Raw genomic sequence first — 24,588 nt, forward strand, 5'->3', positions numbered from 1 at the left:
ACTCAGTGACACCCAGAGATCACAACTGTGAAGAGTTTATAAATATTAGTGTTGTAGCTCATATTGCAGTACCTTGACTGTGGGCGGCAGGTAGCCTAGCGGTTAAGAGCGATGGGCCAGTACTCGAAATGTTGCTGGTTTGACTCCCCGAACCGACAAAGTGAAAAATATTTCGGTGCCCTTGAGCAAGGCACTTAACTGTAATTGCTCTCGATAAGAGCATGTGCTAAATGACTGCAATTGAAATGAATACGTCTATTGTGCGTATTTGCCATTCATGTTGCAATATACAGCCTTACATTTGGATCTTGGGTCCATGAAACGGGGTATCAGCCTACTCAGTGACACCCACAGAACACAACTGTGAAGAGTTTACACAAATATTAAGGTCGTAACTCTTATTGCAGGACTTTGACACCACTGTGAAATGACTGTGAAATGAGCCACATTAGCTCACCAGTCAATAGGCTGAATAGTTAGGTGATTTCCCACAGTCAAAGTCCTGCAATCAGAGCTACGACGCTAATATTTATGTAAACTCTTCACAGTTGTGTTCTGTGGTGTCACTGAGTAGGCTGATACCCCCAGATGATACCTAGGCAAGGCTGTACATTGCAATATAATTGTTCAATATGCACCGATGACACGACGGTGGTAGGCCTGATCACCGACAACAATGAGACAGCCTATAGGGAGTCAGTATGGTGCCAGGACAGCAACCTCTCCCTCAATGTGGGCAAGACAAAGGAGCTTATCGTGGACTACAGGAAATGGAGGGCCGAACACGCCCCCATTCAAATCGACGGGGCTGTAGTGGAGTGCGTCAAGAGCTTCAAGTTCCTCAGTGTCCAAACACACCAACACAGTCGTGAGGAGGGCATGACAATGCCTATTACCCCTCAGGAGGCTGAAAAGATTTGGCATGGGCCCTCATGACCTTAAAAAGTTATACAGCTGCCAGTAGCGGTGAGTGGGTAAAATCACAGGGGAAGCCATTTCAGAAGAAAAAGCCATATTACAACCTATGTGTTGTGATAATTGCGTTTTTTGCTCTATAACCTGTTAGTTCATATGCCTTCACATTTACATTTTAGTCATTTAGCAGACGCTCTTATCCAGAGCAACTTACAGTTAGTGAATACATATTTTTTTTTTTTATACTTGCCCCCCATGGGAATCAAACCCACAACCCTGGCATTGCAAACGCCATGCTCTATCAACTGAGCTACACCCCTGCCGGCCATTCCCTCCCCTACCCTGGACGACGCTGGGCCAATTGTGCGCCGCCCCATGAGTCTCCCGGTCACGGCCGGCTGCGACAGAGCCTGGATTCAAACCAGGATCTCTAGTGGCACAGTTAGCACTGTGATGCAGTGCCTTAGACCACTGCGCCACTCAGGATATACAGTGGCTTGAAAAAGTATTTTCCCCCCTTGGCATTTTTCCTATTTTGTTGCCTTACAACCTGGAATTAAAATTGATTTTTTGGGGGGTTTATATCATTTGATTTACACAACATACACAACAAAATGTAAAATATTTTTTTGTGTGAAACAAACAACAAATAAGGCAAAAAAAAACAGAAAATTGAGCGTGCGTAACTATTCACCCCCCCCAAAGTCAATACATTGTAGAGCCACCTTTTGCAGCAATTACAGCTGCAAGTCTCTTGGGGTAGGTCTCTATAAGCTTGGCACATCTAGCCACTGGGATTTTTGCCCATTCTTCAAGGCAAAACTGCTCCAGCTCCTTCAAGTTGGATGGGTTCCGCTGGTGTACAGCAATCTTTAAATCATACCACAGATTCTGAATTGGATTGAGGTCTGGGCTTTGACTAAGCCATTCCAAGACATTTAAATGTTTCCCCTTAAACCACTTGAGTGTTGCTTTAGCAGTATGCTTAGGGTCATTGTCCTGCTGGAAGGTGAACCTCCGTCCCAGTCTCAAATCTCTGGAAGACTGAAACAGGTTTCCCTCAAGAATTTCCCTGTATTTAGCGCCATCCATCATTCCTTCAATTCTGACCAGTTTCTCAGTCCCTGCCGATGAAAAACATCCCCACAGCATGATGCTGCCACCACCATGCTTCACTGTGGGGATGGTGCCAGGTTTCCTCCAGACGTGATGCTTGGCATTCAGGCCTAAGAGTTCAATCTTGGTTTCATCAGACCAGAGAATCTTGTTTCTCATGGTCTGAGAGTCTTTAGGTGCCTTTTGACAAACTCCAAGCGGGCTGTCTTGCCTTTTACTGAGGAGTGTCTTCTTTCTGGCCACTCTACCTGTTTTTGCTTTGTCATTATGGGGTATTTTGTGTAGATTGATAAGTAAAATAACACAATTTAAAACATTTTTGAATAAGGTTGTAACGTAACAAAACGTGGAAAAGTCAATACTTTCCAAATGCACTGTATGTTAATCAGATCCCTGTTTTAAGGACAGGGGGAATTGCTGACGGGACAGGCGCAGAATCTTTTCCTGCTCGGGTTGTGGTGGATTTTGGCAATCATGACGCAGTGCCGCGTAATGGAGTGCATGCCGATGTGGTGCGCTCGGTCCACTTTTAGGCCTTGGGGGAAATTGTCAAACCCTAACAGTTTTGGTATGAGTTCTGCCACGAAATGAGTTGGTCTGCCATTCTAAATGTTTTCTTCCAGGCCTGTGATTTTGATATTCGAACGCCTTGAAAGTCCCTCGAGGTTAATTAGCTTGAGTTTCATAGCTTTGTTTGCTGTTAGTAGCTCTTCATACTGTCCCTCGAGGGTGGTGTGTCTCGTGGTCACCTGCATTTCCTTTTTTTATATTTTTATTTAACATTTATTTAACTAGGCAAGTCAGTTAAGAACAAATTCTTATTTACAATGACGGCCTACCAAAAGGCAAAAGGCTTCCTGCGGGGACGGGGGCTGGGATTAAAAAATAAAATAAATATATAAATATAGGCCCAAACACACATCAAGAGAGACAACGCAACACTACATAAAGAGAGACCTAAGACAACAACGTTGCATGGCAGCAACACACGACAACACAGCAAGGTAGCAACCCAACATGAAAACAACATGGTAGCAACACAACATGGCAGCAGCACAACATGGTAGCAGCACAAGACATGGTACAAACATTATTGGGTACAGACAACAGCACAACGGGCAAGAAGGTAGAGACAACAATAACTCACGCGAAGCAGCCACAACTGTCAATAATGTGGGTTGTGTGGTCAGCCAGGGAGGTTTGCACTGATTGTAAGGATGAGTCCAGATGATTAAATCAAGTGTTCATGTCCTCTTCCATTTTCTTGATAGCTGCTAATATGATAATCGGTGAAGGCTCCGAGTCAGGGTTAGCCATGCTAGCCATCACGGCTAGGCTAATGCAAGCATCGCCATCCCCGTCTTGTGCTTGGTGGGTTCAGACTTGACCGTAGGGACTTTGCCGTCTCCCTTGCCGGTTGTTTTTTGATTATTTATTTTCCCCTAGGCCGTGTTTCTCATAGGGTTGCTCATTGTAACAGTTTGGTCGGGCAAAATAAGAATTTAAATCAAATTTAAGCAGGGGTGAGGAGGTAGTCAGAGAAGCGTCTACACCATGTGGTGCTCACTAGCGCCCGACGTGGAAGTTCAGCTTTACAGCGTGATTGAACTTTAAAGGCAGTGTTCCCACTTTAGCGGAGAATGCATTCACGGTAAACACTGCATATGTCGGCTCTATCGGAAATTACCTTTAAACTTCTCGGAATCTGTAATGCTTCAGCTTTACAGATTGAATAGAGCCCTATATGTTCACTAAAAAAGTATAGTGCTTAGGCCTATTTAATGAAACCCTGGCTGTTGACTACGCAGCGACCCAGACCCTCCACTGTCGGAGACAACACACATTCCCCTTCATATGTTTTGTATTGTATGTTATGTATGTGTAGGGCTGGGCGATATTGCCAAAATATCATATCACAATATTTGTCACATTTTTGACAGTATTTTAGGTTTTTGAATAATACAAGTTCTAAATATGCTTTATGGGTAGTTCATGACCCTAGTTTGGCAACACATAAATTATAAGTGATTTCAATGGGGTTTTCTCTATTCTGATTGTTTTATGCTGTTTAATCCAACTTCAAACACATTTTTCCCCCAACAATTTGATCAATTTCTGCATTTCCCACACTTTTGTTATCATTTCCACACTGTACCATGCACCGTTGTGCATGATATGGGAAACAAATCTAGGCCTAGTTAATTGGTGAACTGTTGGAATCATGGAAATATAATAATTATTCAAATTCTATAGATGGAATATAGTGGGCAGTCCCTCCCCTCCCGGAGGACCTGAGCCCTATAACTATGCCTCAGGACTACCTGGCCTGATGACTCCTTGCTGTCCCCAGTCCACCTGGTCGTGCTGCTGCTCCACTTTCAACTCTTCTGCCTGCGGCTATGGAACCCTGACCTGTTCACTGGACGTGCTACCTTGTCCCAGACCTGCTGTTTTCAACTCTCTCTCTCTCTACCGCACCTGCTATTTCAACCTCTAAATGCCCGGCTATGAAAAGCCAAGTGACATTTACTCCTGATGTACTGACCTGTTGCAACCTCTACAACCACTGTGATTATAATTTGACCCTGCTGGTCATCTATGAACGTTTGAACAGCTTGGAGAGAAATCTGGCCTTAATGGCCATGTACTGTTATAATCTCCACCCGGCACAGCCAGAGGGGGACTGGCCACCCCTCAGAGCCTGGTTCCTCTGTAGGTTTCTTCCTAGGTTTCAGCCTTTCTAGGGAGTTTTTCCTATCCACCGTGCTTCTACATCTGCATTGCTTGCTGTTTGTGGTTTTAGGCTGGGTTTCTGTATAGCACTTTGTGACATCTGCTGATGTAAAAAGGGCTTTATAAATACATTTGATTGATTGATTGTTTGTCATGACAATTAATTAATAAACCAGGAGGAATTATTGACAGGGTAGGAACCAAAGTGTTGGTCAGTGTTTCCTGGTGAGGCTAATTAGATGTTGCAATACATGTTGTCACCTCATGTAGCTAATGTTCATGCTGGATTGACTTTGACTTGGCTTGCAGGATTGGTGAAGCTTGTAGAGTTGATCCATTGTTCGGGGGAATGGGAAATGGCTGCGTGTAATGCGGACGAAATTGGGGAAATTTAGAAAAAGTTGGTGAAGCAACAGCTGTGCTGGAATGCGAACAATATGGGTGTCAGTCTGATGAGATGGAGCGGGAGGATGAAGGTCAAGGACCGGAATGGTCGATAGTGGAAAGACATAGGAAGAAGAGAGATCATGATACAGAAAGCAGTGGAGTGTCTAGTAAAGAAAGCATAAAAAGGGCCAAGGTAGGAGGCAAGAGTAGTGATGTGTTGGAGTGGAAAGTGGTTATAGTGTTTGATGAGACCACAGGGCCTCACTTGCACCCTATCCGGCTGACTAATGCCTTAGAGAAAGAGATAGGTGAAGTGAAATTTGCTTGGTTCATTGGAATTGGTAGATTGTTAATATTGTGTGGTAGCCAGGCTCAGCAAGAGAAGATTTTGGAAATGGAAAAGCTTAATGGGAAGAAGATTAAAAACCATGTCCCTGGTACTTGTACTAGATTGAGGGGAGTTATCACTGGGGTCCCAATATCTATGTCCACAGATGATATTAAAGAAAATGTGAAGGGAGGCAGAGTGACTGAGGCCAAAAGGTTGATTAGTAGGAAAGAGGGTCAAAGAAGTGAAAGATTATCAGTGATGCTGAGGTTTGAGAAAGTATTGCCGGAAAAAGTACAGATAGGATTCCTTAGTTTCAATGTTAGAGAATTTGTTCCATATGCACTGCAGTGTTTTAAATGCCAAAGAATGGGACATGTAGCTGCTCAGTGTAAAGGAAAGAAAATATGTGCCAAGTGTGGAGGGGCAAATGATTAAGGTGAATGTGGAAGCAATGGGAAGGTTAAGTGCTGTAATTGTGGGGGAGAACAAAGTGCAGCATTTGGTGGATGCCATGTACAGAGAGAGGTAGAAGATTTATTTGATTTTGAATTTTATTTTCATGGTAGTACAGAATTGGGCAGATCGTGATTGATTGTACATTCCAGCACAGTAGGTGGCGGCATGCACTTAAACGATTGTTTGCGGACCTCCATGATATCATAGAAGAAGAAGAAGAAGAAGAAGAAGTAGAAGAATGTTCATTCTTCACTTATTCCTCTCTGATTTAGAAGATACCGTTGCACAATCAATATGCTTATCTAGGCCTACACCAGCACCGGTACCAGGCTGTATTAGCTAGCTACGTTTGCTCTGACTCTTACAAGTACATTTAGCAAGCTAGCTAGCCAGCTAACTAGTGATTAGCATTAGCGGCTAAGAAGATTTATTTTAGCTACAACTTGCTAAGAAAATAATCTAGCAGACAGTAAGATACACAAACTAATAGTGTAATTATAGAACGCTTGTGGAAAGTAGCATTGTTGTCACCGACATCTTGTTGCATCTATCTGACCATGCAGACTGCAGAGTGAACGGCAAGAAAGTGATGCAGTGGTGGAGCAACTGCTCTCTCTCATTGAGTGACAGGGTGAAGGGCTTTGTGTGCGAAGCGGCATGCAGCAGAAGACGACTCAAGTATAAAACTGAGTAAACTATGAAAACGGACATTACATGAGCCGGAGTTGCGTATCATATTTAACAAACCAAACATTGAAATACTGTTATAGAACACTTTAAAACATTTCCTGTAAAATGTACAGTAACTGACTGGCAACAATTGGTCAGTCAGTTACTGTAACTAATATATTTTACAGTACATCTCCTGTAATCCATTTTACGGTAATCCATTTTACAGTACCACAAATGTTACTGTAATTTAATTTACAGTATATTACTGGAATTACCCATGCAGTGACATATTACTCAGTGTTCTTTGCAAGTTTTCTTTTAACATTTACATTTTGGTAATTTAGCAGGCGCCCTTGTTCTTAGCAACTTAGTCAGTGCATTCAAACAAGGTCATAGCAAGTAAACGTTTTCTGTAACCATTTCTGAAAATGTTGCTGTAGTTAAGGATACATTGGTCTTGAAAATAATTGTAATTACGGAGGGTAGTCCTACGCCTGAATGGTTGTCGGACTTGGAGATGGAGTCAGGGGAACCCATTGAAGATCGGCAAGAAGGTGGGCAGGGAAAAAAGGAAGAAAGTGGAACACATTAAGAGTGCTGCAGAAGGAAATTGAACATGAGGAGCGTGAGGATGAATTAACTGCTGTGGCAGGTGCGGTGACGACCTCCGAGTTTGAGCCTCTTCCCGATGGTGAAAGATGTTTTTTGCCCAGATGACTTGAAATATAGTCAGCCCTGGCAATTTTTGATAGTCTCATATGAGACTACTATACATGTCAAAGAGAATATTGTGCCAAATCCAAACATGGGCTGCATCCCACTAATTTGATCGTCAACGTTTTTGATAGTTCAGCTGACAGGTGCAAATGATCTTGCGTGGAAAAGGTTTTTTGTTTACAACCCATTGTAGCTGAGGCAGTGGTGCAGATTACCCAAAACGCTTTGCTCTATATTCCAGTAATTTGTTCTTCAAACCTTGTTATTTCAGCTGAAAGGTGAACATTATCTTGCGACTAGGTAGAAACAGAAAAAGGTGTCAGTATATGCTTTTTCAGAAGTACTCCAGTGTAAAGTAGAATCAGCAACAGTTGGTCTGGGTGGTCGGGAATGGAAAACAGTTTCCACTCAGCATTGCACCACACTGCCTCTAGTGCTTGCAAGAAGTAAGTGTACCCAAAGCTACTTTTTTGCACTTCTTCTTGCCTCCACTAGAGGCAGCGGTGGCAAGGCTGAGTGGAAAAAGTTTAGCATTTGCGACCCATTGCAGCTGAGGCAGTGGTGCAGATTACCCAAAACGCTTTTGAGTGGCTGTCTTCTGGTATTCTTTTGCAGAGGCGATATCATAGCATATGAGGTCCATCTGATGCGTGATTATTGCTGGTTGAAAACTTAACCCAATACCCCGCCAGGGCAACTTGAAATATAGTCAGCCCTGGCAATTTTTGATAGTCTCATATGAGACTGCTATACATGCCAAAAGAGAAGTTGTTGGAAACTCTAAACATGGGCTGCATCCCACTCATATGCTCTTCAGACTTTATGAAATTTCAGCTGACAGGTGCACATTATCTTGCGACTAGGTAGAAACTGAAAAAGGTGTCAGTATATGCTTTTTCAGAAGTGCTCCAGTGTAAAGTAGAATTACCGACAGTGGGTCTGGGTCGTGAACCGAAAACAGTTTCCACTCAGCTTTGCTCCACACTGTCTCGAGTGCTTGCAAGAAGTAAGTATACCCAAAGCTGCTTTTTTACACTTCTTCTTGCCTCCACTAGAGGCAACTGTGGCAAGGCTGAGTGGAAAAGGTTTAGCGTTTGCGACACAGTGTAGCTGAGGCAGTGGTGCAGATTAGCGTAAATTCTTTGCTCTCGCTATTGGGGATTGGTTTTGTGCATGAAAAAAGGCAACATCAATTGTATAACTACCCCACCTTGCGATGAATTACCTGTAATCAAGCCTACACCAAAGGGTTAGGTAGGTGGATAACTGCAAGACATATCAATGTAAAAAAATTCAAATAAATACAGTTTGGCGAGAAGCTGTGCGAGATACTACAAATAATTTGAGAGGGTTTTCTGGTATTATTTTGCAGAGGTGTTATCATACCCTATGAGGTCCATCTGAGGCGTGATTATTGCTGGTTGAAAACTTAACCCAATATCCCGCCAGGACGACTTGAAATATAGTCAGCCCTGGCAATTTTTGATAGTCTCACACGAGACTTCTATACATGTCAAAGAGAAGTTAGACGCGAATGTAGTCTACATTCCACTCATTTGTTTTCAAACCTTGTTATTTCAGCTGAAAGGTGAACATTATCTTGCTACTAGGTAGAAACAGAAAAAGGTGTCAGTACATGATTTTCCAGAAGTACTCCAGTGTAAAGTAGAATTACCAACAGTGGGTCTGGGTCGTGAACCGAAAACAGTTTCCACTCAGCTTTGCTCCACACTGTCTCGAGTGCTTGCAAGAAGTAAGTATACCCAAAGCTGCTTTTTTACACTTCTTCTTGCCTCCACTAGAGGCAGCTGTGGCAAGGCTGAGTGGAAAAGGTTTAGCGTTTGCGACACAGTGTAGCTGAGGCAGTGGTGCAGATTAGCCTAAATTCTTTGCTCTCGCTATTGGGGATTGGTTTTGTACATGAAAAAAGGCAACATCAATTGTATATCTACCCCACCTTGCGATGAATTACCTGTAATCAAGCATACACCAAAGTGTTAGGTAGGGGATAACTGCAAGACATACCAAATTAAAAAATATATATATACCGTTTAGGGAGAAGCTGTGCGAGATACTACAAATTATTTGTGCGTCTGTTTTCTGGTATTCTTTTGCAGAGGCGATATCATAGCCTATGAGGTCCATCTGAGGCATGATTATTGCTGTTTGAAAACTTAACCCAATATCCCGCTAGGATGACTTGAAATATAGTCAGCCCTGGCAATTTTTGATAGTCTCACACGAGACTTCTATACATGTCAAAGAGAAGTTAGACGCGAATGTAGTCGACATTCCACTCATTTGTTTTCAAACCTTGTTATTTCAGCTGAAAGGTGAACATTATCTTGCTACTAGGTAGAAACAGAAAAAGGTGTCAGTACATGATTTTCCAGAAGTACTCCAGTGTAAAGTAGAATTACCAACAGTGGGTCTGGGTCGTGAACCGAAAACACTTTCCACTCAGCTTTGCTCCACACTGCCTCTAGTGCTTGCAAGAAGTAAGTGTACCCAAAGCTGCTTTTTTACACTTCTTCTTTGTTGCCTCCACTAGAGGCAGCTGTGGCAAGGCTGAGTGGAAAAGGTTTAGCGTTTGTTACACATTGTAGCTGAGGCTGTGGTGCAGATTACCCAAAATGCTTTGCTCTCGCTATTGGGGATTGGTTTTGTACATGAAAAAAGGCAACATCAATTGTATAACTACCCCACCTTGCGATGAATTACCTGTAATCAAGCATACACCAAAGTGTTAGGTAGGGGGATAACTGCAAGACATACCAAATAAATAAAAATATGTATACAGTTTGGGGAGAAGCTGTGCGAGATACTACAAATAATTTGAGTGGCTGTTTTCTGGTATTCTTTCGCAGAGGCGATATCATAGCCTATGAGGTCCATCTGAGGCGTGATTATTGCTGGTTGAAAACTTAACCCCTGGCAATTTTTGGTAGTCTCACAAGAGACTTCTATACATGTCAAAGAAAAGTTAGACGCGAATGTAGTCTACAATCCACTCATTTGTTTTCAAACCTTGTTATTTCAGCTGAAAGGTGAACATTATCTTGCGACTAGGTAGAAACAGAAAAAGGTGTCAGGACATGATTTTTCAGAAGTACTGCAGTGTAAAGTAGAATTACAGACAGTGGGTCTGGGTCGTGAACCGAAAACAGTTTCCACTCAGCTTTGCTCAACACTGCCTCTAGTGCTTGCAAGAAGTAAGTGTACCCAAAGCTGTTTTTTTACACTTCTTCTTGCCTCCACTAGAGGCAGCTGTGGCAAGGCTGAGTTGAAAAGGTTTAGCGTTTGCGACACAGTGTAGCTGAGGCAGTGGTGCAGATTACCCAAAATTCTTTACTCTCTCTATTAGGGATTGTTTTTTTTTACATGAAATAAGGCAACATCAATTGTATAACTACCCCACCTTGCGATGAATTACCTGTAATCAAGGCTACACCAAAGGGTTAGGTAGGTGGATAACTGCAAGACATACCAATGTAAAAAAATTCAAATTCAATACAGTTTGGCGAGAAGCTGTGCGAGATACATTTGCAAGAAGTAAGTGTACCCAAAGCTGCTTTTTTGCACTTCTTCTTGCCTCCACTAGAGGCAGCGGTGGCAAGGCTGAGTGGAAAAGGTTTAGCATTTGAGACCCATTGTAGATGAGGCAGTGGCGCAGATTACCCAAAACGCTTTGCTCTCGCTATTGGAGATTGGTTGTGTACAGGGAAATAGGCAACTTCTGTGGTATAACTACCCCACCTTGCCATGAATTACCTGTAGTCAAGCACACACCAAAGTGTTACTTAGGGGGATAACTGCTAGACTTACCAATGTAACAAAAAACGAATACTGTTTGGGGAGAAGCTGTGCGAGATACTGCAAATAATTTGAGTGGCTGTCTTCTGGTATTCTTTCGCAGAGGCGATATCATAGCCTATGAGGTCCATCTGAGGCGTGATTATTGCTGGTTGAAAAAATAACCAAATACCCCGCCAGGACGACTTGAAATATAGTCAGCCCTGGCAATTTCAGATAATCTCACACGAGACTTCTATACATGTCAAAAAGAAGTTGGATGCAAAGTGCAAACATGGTCTGCTTCCCACTAATTTGCTCTTCAAAATGTGTTATTTCAGCTGAAAGGTGACTTATTAATAACAGAAAAAGGTGTCAGTATATGCTATTTCAGAAGTAGTCCATTGTAAAGCAGAATCGGAGATTGGTTGTGTACAGGACAAAAGGCAAAATCAATTGTATAACTACCCCACCTTGCCATGATTAACACGTAATCAAGCATACACCAAAGTGTTAGGTAGGGGGATAACTGCTAGACATACCAATATGACAAGAAACTAATACCATTTGGCGAGAAGCTGGGATAGACACTTCAAACAATTTGAGAGGCTGTCTTCTGGTATTCTTTCACAGAGGTGATATCATAGCCTATGAGGTCCATCTGAGGTGTGAGTTTTGCTGGTTGAAAACAAATCCAATACCCTGCCGGGACGACTTGAAATATAGTCATGCCTGCCAATTTTTGGTAGTCTAATACGAGACGACTATACATGTCAAAGAGAAGGTGGTGCCAAGTCTAAACATTGACAGCATCCCACTCATTTGCTCTTCAGACTTTATGTTATTTCAGCTGACAGGTTCACATTATCTTGTGACTAGGTGCAAACAGAAAAAAGGCGTCAGTAGAATATTATGTGTCAGAAGTAGTCCACGGGAGAATAGACTCAGCAACAGTGGGACTTTGTCGTGAACAGAAAACAGTTTTTACTCAGCTTTGCCACACCACTGCCTCTAGTGGTTGCAAGAAGTAAGTTTACCCAAACATGCTTTTTTACACTTTTTCTTACCAACACTAGAGGCAGCGGTAACTAGCTAACACCAGACACAGATGAAAGGGGAGACATGAGTATTTTTGCCATAGATGAATAGTGTAAACTTTTAATTATATTTGCTGTCACCCTACAGTCAAATTTTGTCACCAGTAAAGTAGCTATCTAGCTATATAAACCACACCCCTCTGCAAACACACCTTCTCTGATGTTGGTTACAAGGTAGTATTATCTTACCTAATTTAAATTAGATAAGATAATATCATGTTACCATTGGTGTATTAAAACGAGAGTTAGGGTGATGTCACCCTATCCCCTTAATAATCTCACCTCCTGAATCCATGTATTTGACATGGGGGAGGGGACCAGAAACTTTATGATCAAACTTTATCAATGTAGAAGCAACATTCCTTTTTCATACTTAGGTCATCATACTTTGACTTTCCTTTCTCTATATAGTGTAATAAATGGGACGATGCGCTAACAGAAAGACAGATTATTAATAAGTGTACACTGTCAGACAGTGTCTCTCTGATGAATACAAGATTGGCCTTGCGTCCACAATTAATTTAAGAAACAAGGTCATAGAAAGAGAGGGATGAGAGGTGGGGGCGGGTGGTGAGAGATAGAGCAATGAAAGAGAGGGATGACAGACACAGAGGGGTTAGAGAGAGATTTCAGGGAGAAGTGTGCATATTTGTACAGCAGTAACCTCCATCCTAGTAAAGGAGCCATATTGGAGAAAGATGCTTTGTCTCTGAAAAATGTTGATTGCTTAATCCATCGCCAAATTATTCTAAATGTGAAATGTAATTTTTTATTATGAAAATAAACCATATATCTTTAAAAGTATACTTGTTGTTTGTGTCCTTGCATTTAAAATGGTCTAGGAGTATTTTTTATGAAATGTGTCATTCATTTCTGTCACGAAGGTAATATCCCTACCGTCAAATGCAAGAGTCTTATTGTGCTACTAGATGGCGGTAGCTCACAGAAAGTCAAAGGCACTAGTATTAAATTACTTTTTGAAATGAATACTTCCTTCCTTGAAGTGTTCACAGATTTGATGTTGCTTCATTGGTGAAAGCCAAAATATGGAATTCCAATCAAATACAATACATGATCAGTGAGTTTCTCTAGGAGGAGATGAAAAAAGGAAGTTTTTAACTGGGGCAAAAAAGTATAGGAAGCATGATACGAGTCCTGCATTGACTGAGGGAGCATTTAGTGTGTTAGCTCAGACGAAACCAGTGCCGTTTCTAGGCATAAGCGACAAAAGCAGCCGTTAGGGGGCCCCCAACCAAAATATAATAAATATGTATATATATCATTAGGTACACCCATCTAGTACCGGGTCATACCCCACTTTGCCTCCAGAACATCCTGAATTCTTTGGGGGATCGATTCTACAAGCTGTCGGAAACGTTCGCTGCTCAATTGGTATCAATGGACCTAACGTGTACCAGGAAAACATTCCACACACCAGTACATCACCGCCACCAGCCTGTACCAGGCAGGATGGGTCCATGGACTCATGCTGCTTATGCCAAATCCTGACTCTGCCATCAGTATGACACAACAGGAACTGGGATTCTTCGGACCAGGCAATATCCTCTCCTCAATTGTCCAGTGTTGGTGATCGCGTGCCCACTGGAGTCACTTCTTCTTGTTTTTAGCTTATAGGAGTGGAACCCGGTTTGGTCGTCTGCAGCAATAGCCAATCCGTGACAAGAACTGACGCGTTGTGCGTTCCGAGATGCCGTTCTGCACACCACTGTTGTACTGTGCCGTTAATTGCCTGTTTGTGGATCACCTGTTAGCTTGCACGATTCTTACCATTCTCCTTTGACCTCTCTCATCAACAAGCTGTTTTCGCCCTCAGGGCTGCCACTTACTGGATGTTTTTTGTTTGTCACAATATTCCCTGTAAACCCTAGACAGTGTCGTGCATGAAAAACCCAGGAGGGCGGCTGAGATACTGGATCCGGCGCGCCTAGCACCGACGATCATACCACGCTCAAAGTCGCTTAGGTCACTTATTTTGCCCATTCTAACGTTCAATCAAACTGTCTGCCTGCTTTATATAGAAAACCATGGCCACAGGACTCACTGTCTGTAGTAGCGATCAATTTTTGTGAATGGGGTAGTGTACCTAAGAAACTGTCCGGTGAGTGTATACAGTGCATTCGTAAAGTATTCCACATTTTGTCACGTTACAGCCTTATTCTAAATTTGATTAAATAGTTTTTTTCCCCTCATCAATCTACATACAATACCCCATAATGACAAAGCAAAAACTGGTTTTTAGAAATGTTTGCAAATTTACAAAAAAAGAAAAAAATGGAAATATCACATTTACATAAGTTTTCAGACCCTTTACTCAGAACTTTGTTGAAGCACCTTTGGCAGCGATCACAGTCTAGAGTCTTCTTGAGTATGATGCTACAAGCTTGGCCCACCTGTATTTGGGGAGTTTTTCCTATTCTTCCCTGAAGATCCTCTCAAGCTCTGTCTGGTTGGATGGGGAGCGTCGCTGCAAAGCTATTTTCAGGTCTCTCCAGAGATGTTAGATCTGGCTGGGCCACTCAAGGACATTCAGAGACTTGTCCCTAAGCCACTCCGGCATTGTTTTCGCTGTGTGCTTAGGGTCGTTGTCCTGTTGGATGGTGAACCTTCGCCCCAGTCTGAGGTACTGAGCGCTTTGGAGCAGGTTTTCATCAAGGATCTCTCTGTACTTTGCTCCGTTCATCTTTCACTCGATCCTGACTAGTCTCCAAGTCCCTGTCGCTGAAAAACATTCCCACAGCATAATGCTGCCACCACCATGCTTCACTGTAGGAATGGTATTGGCCAGGTGATGAGCGGTGCCTGGTTTCCTCCAGACGTGACGCTTGGCATTCAGGTCAGAGTTCATTCTTGGTTTCATCAGACCAGAGAATCTTGTTTCTCATGATCTGAGAGTCCTTTAGGTGCCTTTTGGAAAAATCCAAGTGGGCTACCATGTGCCTTTTACTGAGGAGTGGCTTTCGTCTGGCCACTCTACCATAAAGGCCTGATTGGTGGAGTGCTGCAGAGATGGCTGTCCTCCTGGAAGGTTCTCCCATCTCCACAGAGGAACTTTAGAGCTCTGTCAGAGTGACCATTGGGTTCTCTGTCATCTCCCTGACCAAGGCCCTTCTCCACTGATTGCTCATTTTGGCCGGGTGGCCAGCTCTAGGAAGAGTCTTGGTGGATCCAAACTTCCACCATTTAAGAATGAAGGAGGCCACTGTGTTCTTGGGGACCTTCAATGCTGCAGAAATGTTTTGGTACCCTTTCCCAGATCTGTGCCTCGACACAATCCTCTCTTGGAGCTCTACGGACAATTCCTTCGACCTCATGGTTTTGTTTTTGCTCTGACATGCACTGTCAACTGTGGTACCTTATATAGACAGGTGTGTGCCTTTTCCAAATCATGTCCAATCCATTGAATTTACCACAGGTGGACTCCAATCAAGTTGTAGAAACATCTCAAGGATGATCAATGGAAACAGGATGCACCTGAGCTCAATTTCGAGTCTCATAGCAAAGGGTCTGAATACTTATGGAAATAAAAACCTGTTTCCGCTTTGTCATTATGGGGTATTGTGTGTAGATTGATGAAGAAAATGTTTTATTTATTCCTTTTTAGAATAAGGCTGTAACATAAAATGTGGAAAAAGTGAAGGGGTCTGAATACTTTCCAAATGCACTGTATATATGTATTTAGGAAGTCAGTTGGGGTCTCAACTTACTGTTAGTTGGGATAATAGAATACACAACGTGCATTTTCAAAACATGTTTTTTCTCCTTGTTATGTCAGTCACTGATAGTCACTCAATTAGCCCATGTCGGCTAACATTTTATAGATTGCTAGGTAAGTTAGTCTAGCTAGCTATCTAAACCTTGTAGTAATCATGGCTGACTTACTGACTGGTACGCAAGGCATGTGCCCAGGGGCCCTGACGTCTAAGGGGCCCCCATTGATTTAGTTATTCACTCTCAATCAGATATCATATGAGCATTGCATTAGTCATGGGAAAATGTGTATAATTGCAAGAAATTAGCTTTAAAACTGAAAAGTGTTCGCTCTATCTCTTAGGAAAATGTGTAGAACTGCAGGGAATTAACTTTAAAACGGCAAATTATTCTCTCAACCCCATGGCAAAATGTGTAGAATTGCAGGAAATTAGCTTTAAAACTGCAAAATGTTCTCTCCGCCCCATGGCAAAATGAGTAGAGTTGCATGAAATGAGTTCTAAAATGGAAAATTATTCTCTCTGCCCCATGGAAAAATGTGTAGAATTGCATGAAATTAGCTTGGAAAATGCTAAATGTTCTCTCCGCCGCCAGGGGCGAGAAAAAAGTGTAGTGCTCAACCAAATCTCGCTTAGGGCCCCAAAAAAGTTAGAAACAGCCCTGGACAGAACAACAGGCAGCAGCAGGTAGACCTTTAGTTTTGTTAGCTTGATTTTTAGACCATGTACCTTTGAGTCAGTTCGACTTGATTAGAACCATCACTGAATCTATATGGCTCTAGAGCTCCTCAGTCTACCAATGATCTACAACATTGAGTGAGAATGGTGTGAGAATGGTCTATTTTATGAATAGCCATTTTAAGTCATAACCCATTTAAGTAATCTCTACTGTTCGAAAACTGGACTGGATGTTTAAAAGACTCTCTCTCTCTCAGAACTCTGAGAGTGGAGTTAACACATCTGGAGGTAATCCAGCTGTCAGAGTGTGTGTGTGTATGTTTGTGGGAGGACGGGGGACGGGGACGGGGACGGGGGTTGATTACAAACAGCTGGTGGCTCTAAGTCCTACCCAATCACAGAGCCCCAGTAGTTAGTGTCAGGGCAGGGTGTGGCTGTGTACACTATAGAACAGGGGGCAGGGGATCAATGGTAGAGCGGTGCATACAGTACATACTGTATTTTATGCAATTTGACTTAGGTTCAGATTATATAGAGATATTAGAACATTATTATGTCTTAACTAAAATAATATGTGAAACTAGAATTGAAGCACATATATAACATGCAGATGCAATTTATAAACTTGAGCTCCACTGTAAAAAGCATGTCAATCATTATTTGAACATGTTGGTAACCTGTTGTATAAAAGTAATAATGCCCTCGAAGAAGATGTTTGGAGGATATATTGGAACGGTTTGTCGAATTTAACCCTAACAACACCTGTGCCAATATATCTTCCAAACACCGGCTTCTCTGGCATTATCACTTAAATAGAGCACAGTAATACATGTTTTTCTATATAAAATGCCTTCGGAAAGTATTCAGACACCTTGACTTTTTCCACATTTTGTTACGTTACAGCCTTATTCTAAAATGTATTGAATTGTTTTTTCCCCTCATCAATCTACACACAATACCCCATAATGAGACGGCAAAAACAGGTTTTTAGAAAATGTTGCTAATTGTGATGAGGTGTGAATGACGGAGTCAGGCGCAGGAGGTAAAACACAGAAATCAAGAGTTTATTCAGTGTACAATAATGTAGAGCATATAGCAACAGAACAAAACTAGCACAAGGGAAAATCAACCTTGGCTGCATACAAGTAAAGAGTAGCTCAACCGAGCTACTCACTCACACAACGAACAATCACTCACAAAGGACAAGGGGGCAGAGGGAACACTTATACACAGACTAATGAGGGAATGAGTACCAGGTATGTGTGATTGACAAGACAAGACAAGACAAGACAAATGGAGTGATGATAAATGGAGCGGTAGTGGCTAGTAAGCCGGTGACGACGAACGTCGAAACCTGCCCGAGCATGGAGGAGGGGCAGCCTCGGATGAATTCCCTTGATGCGCAGCTCCAGCAGCATGCCGACACTGACCTCGTGGACGGCCAGGAGGACGCGGAGCAGGGCGAGTTGGATGGCGACGATGGAAGTCCCTCAGCAGAGAGGGATCGAGGATATCCCTCACCGGGACCCAGCACCGTTCCTCTGGACCGTACCCCTCCCACTCCACGAGGTACTGAAGGCCCCCCCAGGATGGACCGGACAGAGTACGCCGGCGCCCCCTCAATGTCCAAAGGAGGTGGAGGGACCTCCCGTACCTCAGACTCCTGGAGCGGACCAGCCACCACCGGCCAGAGGAGAGACACATGAAACGAGGGGTTAATACGGTAATCAGGGGGGAGTAATAACGTATATGTGACCTCGTTGATTCTCCTCAGGACTTTGAACAGCCCTACAAACCGCGGGCTTAGCTGCCGGCAGGGCAGGCGGAGGGGCAGATTCCGGGTCGAGAGCCAGACCCGATCCCCCAGTACAAAGACGGGGGCCTCACTGCGGTGACGGTCAGCGTTGGCCTTCTGGCGACGCACGGCGCGTTGGAGGTGAACATGGGCAGCGTCCCACGTCTCCTCCGCGCGCCGAAGCCAGTCATCCACCAAAGGAGCTTCGGTCTGGCTCTGGTGCCACGGTGCCAAAACCGGTTGATAACCTAAAACACACTGAAATGGTGTTAGGTTCGTAGAGGAGTGGAGGAGTGAGTTCTGTGCATATTCTGCCCATGGCAGGAACACCGACCACTCCCCTGGCCGTTCCTGGCAATAGAACCTCAAGAATCTACCCACATCCTGATTAACCCGTTCCACCTGCCCATTACTCTCAGGGTGGAACCCAGAGGTCAGGCTGACCGAGACTCCCAGACCATGAACGCCTTCCAGACTATTGATGTGAACTGGCGACCTCAGTTAGACACTATATCCTCTGGTACCCCGTAGTGCCGGAAGACGTGTGTAAACAGGGCCTCCGCAGTTTACAGAGCCGTGGGGAGACCGGGCAGAGGAAGGAGGCGGCAGGCCTTCGAAAAGCGGTCCACAACGACCAGGATGGTGGTGTTCCCTTGAGAGAGAGGCAGATCAGTTAAAAAATCAACACTCAAATGAGACCATGGTCGTTGTGGACCTGGTAAAGGTTTTAACTTACCCACTGGGAGGTGCCTGGGTGCCTTACTCTGGGCGCACACTGAGCAGGAGGAAACATACACCCTCATGTCCTTAGCCAAGGTAGACCACCAGTACTTTTCAGTCAGGCAGCGTACGACTGTACGACCGATACCTGGGTGACCAGAGGAGGGTGTCGTGTGTGCCCAGTAGATCAGACAATCACGGATAAGTGCAGGCACGTACTGCAGCCCAGCTGGACACTGCAGTGGAGATGGATCTGTGCGTAATGCCTGCGCTATATCCGCATCCATCGCCCATACTACCGGCACCACAATGCAGGAGTCTGGCAGTATGGGGGTATTGTCTCTGGGCCTCTCCTCTGTATCATACAGCCGGGACAGTGCGTCTGCCTTCACGTTCTTCGTACCCGGAATGTATGACAGTGTGAAATCAATCCGGGTGAAGAATAGGGCCCATCTGGCCTGGCAAGGGTTCAGCCGAGGAATGGGTGTTTCGCCCCCTCGAGCCAATGTCTCCACTCTGTCAGAGCTCGGACAACAGCCAACAGCCAACAGCTCCCGATCACCGACGCCGTAGTTCTGCTCTGCCGGGCTGAGCTTCTTTGAGAAGAACGCACAGGGGCAGAGCTTGGGTGGCGTGCCCGAGCGTTGAGACAGGACTACTCCCATCCCAACCACGGACGCATCCACCTCCACTACGAATGGTAGTGATGGATCGGGGTGGACCAGTACCGGGGCCGAGGTGAACAGTTCCCTCAGGTTACTGAAGGCCCTGTCAGCCTCAACAGACCAGCGGAGCCGGGATGGCCCACCCTTCAACACAGATGTAATGGGAGCTGCGACCTTGCCAAAGCCCCGGATAAACCTTCGATAATAGTTGGCGAAGCCAAGGAAGCGCTGCACCTCCTTTACCGTGGTTGGAGTCTGCCAATTACGCACGGCTGCAATGCGGTCGCCCTCCATCTCCACACCTGTGGTAGAAATGCGGTATCTGAGGAAGGAGACGGACTGCCTTTCTGCCTTAGCATAAACGTCATTTTCCAACAGTCGGGCCAGTACTTTGCGAACCAGGGACACATGCTCGGGGCACGTAGCGGAATACACCAAGATGTCGTCGATGTAGACCACTACACCGCGACCAAGCATGTCCCGAAACACCTCATTCACAAAGGACTGGAAGACTGAGGGAGCATTCATCAAACCATAGGGCATCAGCAGGTATTCATAATGGCCCGTGGTTGTGCTGAATGCTGTCTTCCACTCATCTCCCTCTCGGATACGCACCAGGTTGTACACACTCCTGAGATCTAATTTAGTGAAGAAGCACGCTCCATGCAATGACTCAACCACTGACGGAATGAGGGGGAGAGGATAACTAAATCTAATCGTCTCCTTGTTCAGTGGTCAATAGTCATTGCACAGGCGCAGACCGCCGTCTTTCTTCTTCACAAAAAAGAAACTTGAGGAGGCGGGTGAAGAGGAGGGACATATGTACCCCTGGCGCAGGGACTCGGTGACGTATGTCTCCATAGCCTCCGTCTTCGCCTGCGACATGACTCCTGGAAGGTACAGCATCTACCCGAAGGTTTATTGCGCAATCCACGCCAATGAGGTGGTAATTTAATCGCTTTATTTTTAGAGAAGACTTGTGCCAGATCATGGTATTCGGGGGGAATGCGCACGGTGGAGGCACCGTCTGGACTTTCCGAAGTGGTTGCACCAACGGAAACACCCATACACCTACCCTGACACTCTCGCGACCACCTCATGAGAACCCTCTGCAGCCATGAGAAAGTGGGGTTGTGGAGTGCTAGCCATGGAATACCTAACACCACAGGGAAAGCAGGAGACTCAATGATGGAAAAAGTGACCTGCTCACAATGCGTCTCCTGTGTGATCATGGTGACTGGTACCGTGACTCAATGCTCTGATGGGGCATGGAATGGATAGGGGAACTAATGAAATGCCCTGGCGGCGTGTGAAAGTTTTGTCCATAATGTTCCCAGCTGCACCTGAATCGACTAGCACCTTACACTGGGGAACTCTCATGTGATCAGGGAAGTATATGGGTATAGTACAGTGCTTAGCAGAGGGCTCTGAACAAGAGTGGGTGCTCAATACCTGGGGTGATGCGAGAGTGCCCTGCCTGCCGCCTCCTGACCCAAAAGAGCGCTGACGACAACGTGTGGTGGAATGTCCCTTCGTGCCATCCGAGTGGCACTGGTGCTGTCGTCCTCCGCTCTCTCGGTGTGCGGTACCACCCAGCTCCATGAGCTCTGGATCCGCGTCGGTCGGGGCGGGAACGGGCAGACCTCCTCCAGGACGTCCTCTGGTTGCCAGCAGGTTTTCCAGATGAATGGCCATGTCCACCAGTTCAGGAAAAGACAAACTGGTGTCACGGCAGGCTAGCTCCCGTCGGACGTCCTCCCATAGATGGCACCGGAACTGGTTGATCAGGACCCCTCAGGCGGGTGATCGAAAACCGCCCAAAATAGGCGGGCGAACTCCCTGTAGTCCTCCAACGCGACTCCTCCTTCTCTCCAAACCGCGTTGGCCCACTCCAGGGCTTTCCCCGAGAGGCAGGAAATGAGGACGGACACCTTTTCTCGATCTGATGGCGCCGGCTTGACACTGGAGCAGTACAGCTCCAGTTGGAGAAGGAATCTCTGCCATAGAGCCGGCGTCTCATCGAACGCCCGAGGTCGGGATATCTGGATCCCTCCGGGTGCTGTGATGTAGGTGGCTGGATCCAGCTGGTCTCGATAGATCGGTTCCTCTTCTCTCCAGGCGTTGGATGACCTGAAGAACCCGATTCATCGCTTCCCCCGAGCTGGCCAGCATCGTGGAATTCTCCTGGACCCTTGCCACGATTCCAGGTGTGCGCTGACTCCATAGCTGGTGAGTGATTCTGTGATGAGGTGTGAATGATGGAGTCAGGTGCAGGAGGTAAAACACCGAAATCAAGAGTTTATTCAGTGTACAATAATGTAGCGCATATAGCGACAGAACGAAACTAGCACAAGGGAAAATCAACCTTCAAGTAAAGAGTAGCTCAACCGAGCTAGTCACTCACACAACGAACAATCACTCACAAAGGACAAGGTGGCAGAGGGAACACTTATACACAGACTAATGAGGGAATGAGTACCAGGTGTGTGTGATTGACAAGACAAGACAAGACAAATGGAGTGATGATAAATGGAGCGGTAGTGGCTAATAAGCCGGTGACGACGAACGCCGAAACCTGCCCGAGCAAGGAGGAGGGGCAGCCTCGGCTGAATTCGTGACACTAAATTATACAACAATAAAAACTGAAGTATTACATTTACATAAGTATTCAGATTTTTTACTCAGTACTTTGTTGAAGCACCTTAGGCAGCGATGACAGCATCGAGTCTTCTTGGGTATGACACTACAAGCTTGGCACAACTGTATTTGGGGACTTTCTCCCATTCTTCTTTGCAGATACTCTCAACCTCTGTCAGGTTGGATGGGGAGCGTTGCTGCACAGTTATTTTCAGGTCTCTCCAGAGATGTTAGATCGGGTTCAAGTCTGAGCTCTGGCTGGGCCACTCAAGGACATTCAGAGACTTGGCCCGAAGCCACTCCTGCATTGTCTTGGCTGTGTAATTAGGGTCATTGTCCTGTTGGAAGGTGAACCTTCGCCCCAGTCTGAGGTCCTGAGCGCTTTGGAGCAGGTTTTCATCAAGGATCTCTCTGTACTTTGCTCCGTTCATTTTTGCCTCGATCCTGACTAGTCTCACAGTTCCTGCCACTGAAAAACATCCACTCAGCATGATGCTGCCACCACCATGCTTTACCTTAGGGATGGTGCCAGGTTTTCTCCAGACGTGACGCTTGGCATTCAGGCCAAAAAGTTCAATCTTGGTTTCATCAGACCAGAGAATCTTGTTTCTCATGGTCTGAGAGTCTTTAGGTGCCTTTTGGCAAACTCCAAGTGGGCTGTCATGTGCCTTTTACTGAGGAGTGGCTTCCGTCTGGCCACTCTACAATAAAGGCCTGATTGGTGGAGTGCTGCAGAGATGGTTGTCCTTCTGGAAGGTTCTCCCATCTCCACAGAGGAACTCTAGAGCTCTGTCAGACTGACCATCGGGTTCTTGGTCACCTCCCTGACCAAGTCCCTTCTCCACCGATTGCTCAGTTTGGCCGGGCGGCCAGCTCTAGGAAGAGTCTTGGTGGTTCCAAACTTCTTCCATTTAAGAATGACGTAGGCCACTTGGGGACCTTCAATTCTAAAGAAATGTTTTGGTACCCTTCCCCAGATCTGTGCCTCGACACAATCCTGTCTCTGAGCTCTACAGACAATTCCTTTGACATCATGGCTTGGTTTTTGCTCTGACATACATTGTCAACTGTGGGACCTTATATAGACAGGTGTGTGCCTTTCCAAATCATGTCCAAGCAATTGAATTTACCACAGGTGGACTCCAATCAGGTTGTAGAAACATCTCAAGGATGATCAACGGAAACAGAATGCACCTGAGCTCAATTTCGAGTCTCATAGCAAAGGGTCTGAATACTTATGTAAATAAGGTATTTATGTTTTTTATTTTTAAATAATTAGCACAATTTTCAAAAAACTTGTTTTCGCTTTGGCATTATGGGGTATTGTGTGTATATTGCTGAGGAAAATGTTTCATTTAATCAATTTTAGAATAAGGCTGTAACGTTACAAAATGTGGAAAAAGTCAAGGGGTCTGAATACCGAAGGCACTGTTTAAATGTATATGGGCATAAAATACAGTATATTTTATGATTTCACATTGCTTGGGGGATTTGACCAGATCTCCCACCTCGCCTGTCCCACCTACTCTGAACATGCAACCTGGCCAATACATCTACCTAATTACTTTAGCATTAACGATTGTGTCCATATTTAGTATGTGCCTTATCATAATGTAGGTCCAGGTGTCCATTGGTCAGTCAGTACGGCCTCACCACTAGCTGTAACCCTAACTCCAACCCCAACCCTAACCCTAGCTCCAGCCCCAGCCCCAACCCCAACCCTAACCCTAACGCTACACTGTAAAAAAAAAAAAAAAAGCCAGTTACCTGTAAGCTACTGAAGAATACAAAAGGTACAGTATGTTACTGTAAATTCCAAAGAAACTTTGTTTAACAGTACATTACTGTAAAGGAAAAACTACACCGACAAAATCTGGGCTGCTGTCTCTCTCTCTCTCTCTCTCTCTCTCTCTCTCTCTCTCTCTCTCTCTCTCTCTCTCTCTCTCTCTCTCTCTCTCTCTCTCTTTCTCGCTCTCTCAGTCAGTGGACCATTGTTTCCCTTTCTCCCTAACAGAGGCAGTTCTCAGGCCCGACCCTCCCCTCCATCAATCTCTGTCATAAATCTGTCAGAGGCAGAGAAAGGGAGCTGCTGAATACAGATTTGTCAGCAATTAATCTAACTTCCATTACCAGGCTTTGGATATTGTGT

The 24,588-nt window shown here is 44.9% G+C and overlaps 5 non-coding genes and 1 pseudogene across 5 annotated transcripts; all 6 read left to right on the forward strand.

The window, feature by feature from the left end:
• The first annotated feature begins 7,930 nt into the window (after positions 1-7,930).
• Positions 7,931-8,071, forward strand: LOC121576077. The gene has a single exon (XR_006002430.1). It is a non-coding gene; the product is annotated as a U4 spliceosomal RNA (small nuclear RNA).
• A 616-nt stretch (positions 8,072-8,687) lies between these two features.
• LOC121576078 lies at positions 8,688-8,828 on the forward strand. Its single transcript, XR_006002431.1, has one exon. It is a non-coding gene; the product is annotated as a U4 spliceosomal RNA (small nuclear RNA).
• A 604-nt stretch (positions 8,829-9,432) lies between these two features.
• LOC121576076 lies at positions 9,433-9,573 on the forward strand. Its single transcript, XR_006002429.1, has one exon. It is a non-coding gene; the product is annotated as a U4 spliceosomal RNA (small nuclear RNA).
• Positions 9,574-10,182: 609 nt separating this feature from the next.
• LOC121576080 lies at positions 10,183-10,287 on the forward strand (annotated as a pseudogene).
• Positions 10,288-11,231: 944 nt separating this feature from the next.
• Positions 11,232-11,372, forward strand: LOC121576079. The gene has a single exon (XR_006002432.1). It is a non-coding gene; the product is annotated as a U4 spliceosomal RNA (small nuclear RNA).
• A 368-nt stretch (positions 11,373-11,740) lies between these two features.
• Positions 11,741-11,880, forward strand: LOC121576081. Its single transcript, XR_006002433.1, has one exon. It is a non-coding gene; the product is annotated as a U4 spliceosomal RNA (small nuclear RNA).
• Positions 11,881-24,588: the final 12,708 nt, after the last annotated feature.

The sequence above is a fragment of the Coregonus clupeaformis genome, chromosome 10, assembly GCF_020615455.1.
Source record: "Coregonus clupeaformis isolate EN_2021a chromosome 10, ASM2061545v1, whole genome shotgun sequence".
In the NCBI taxonomy this organism is placed as follows: Eukaryota; Metazoa; Chordata; class Actinopteri; order Salmoniformes; family Salmonidae; genus Coregonus; species Coregonus clupeaformis.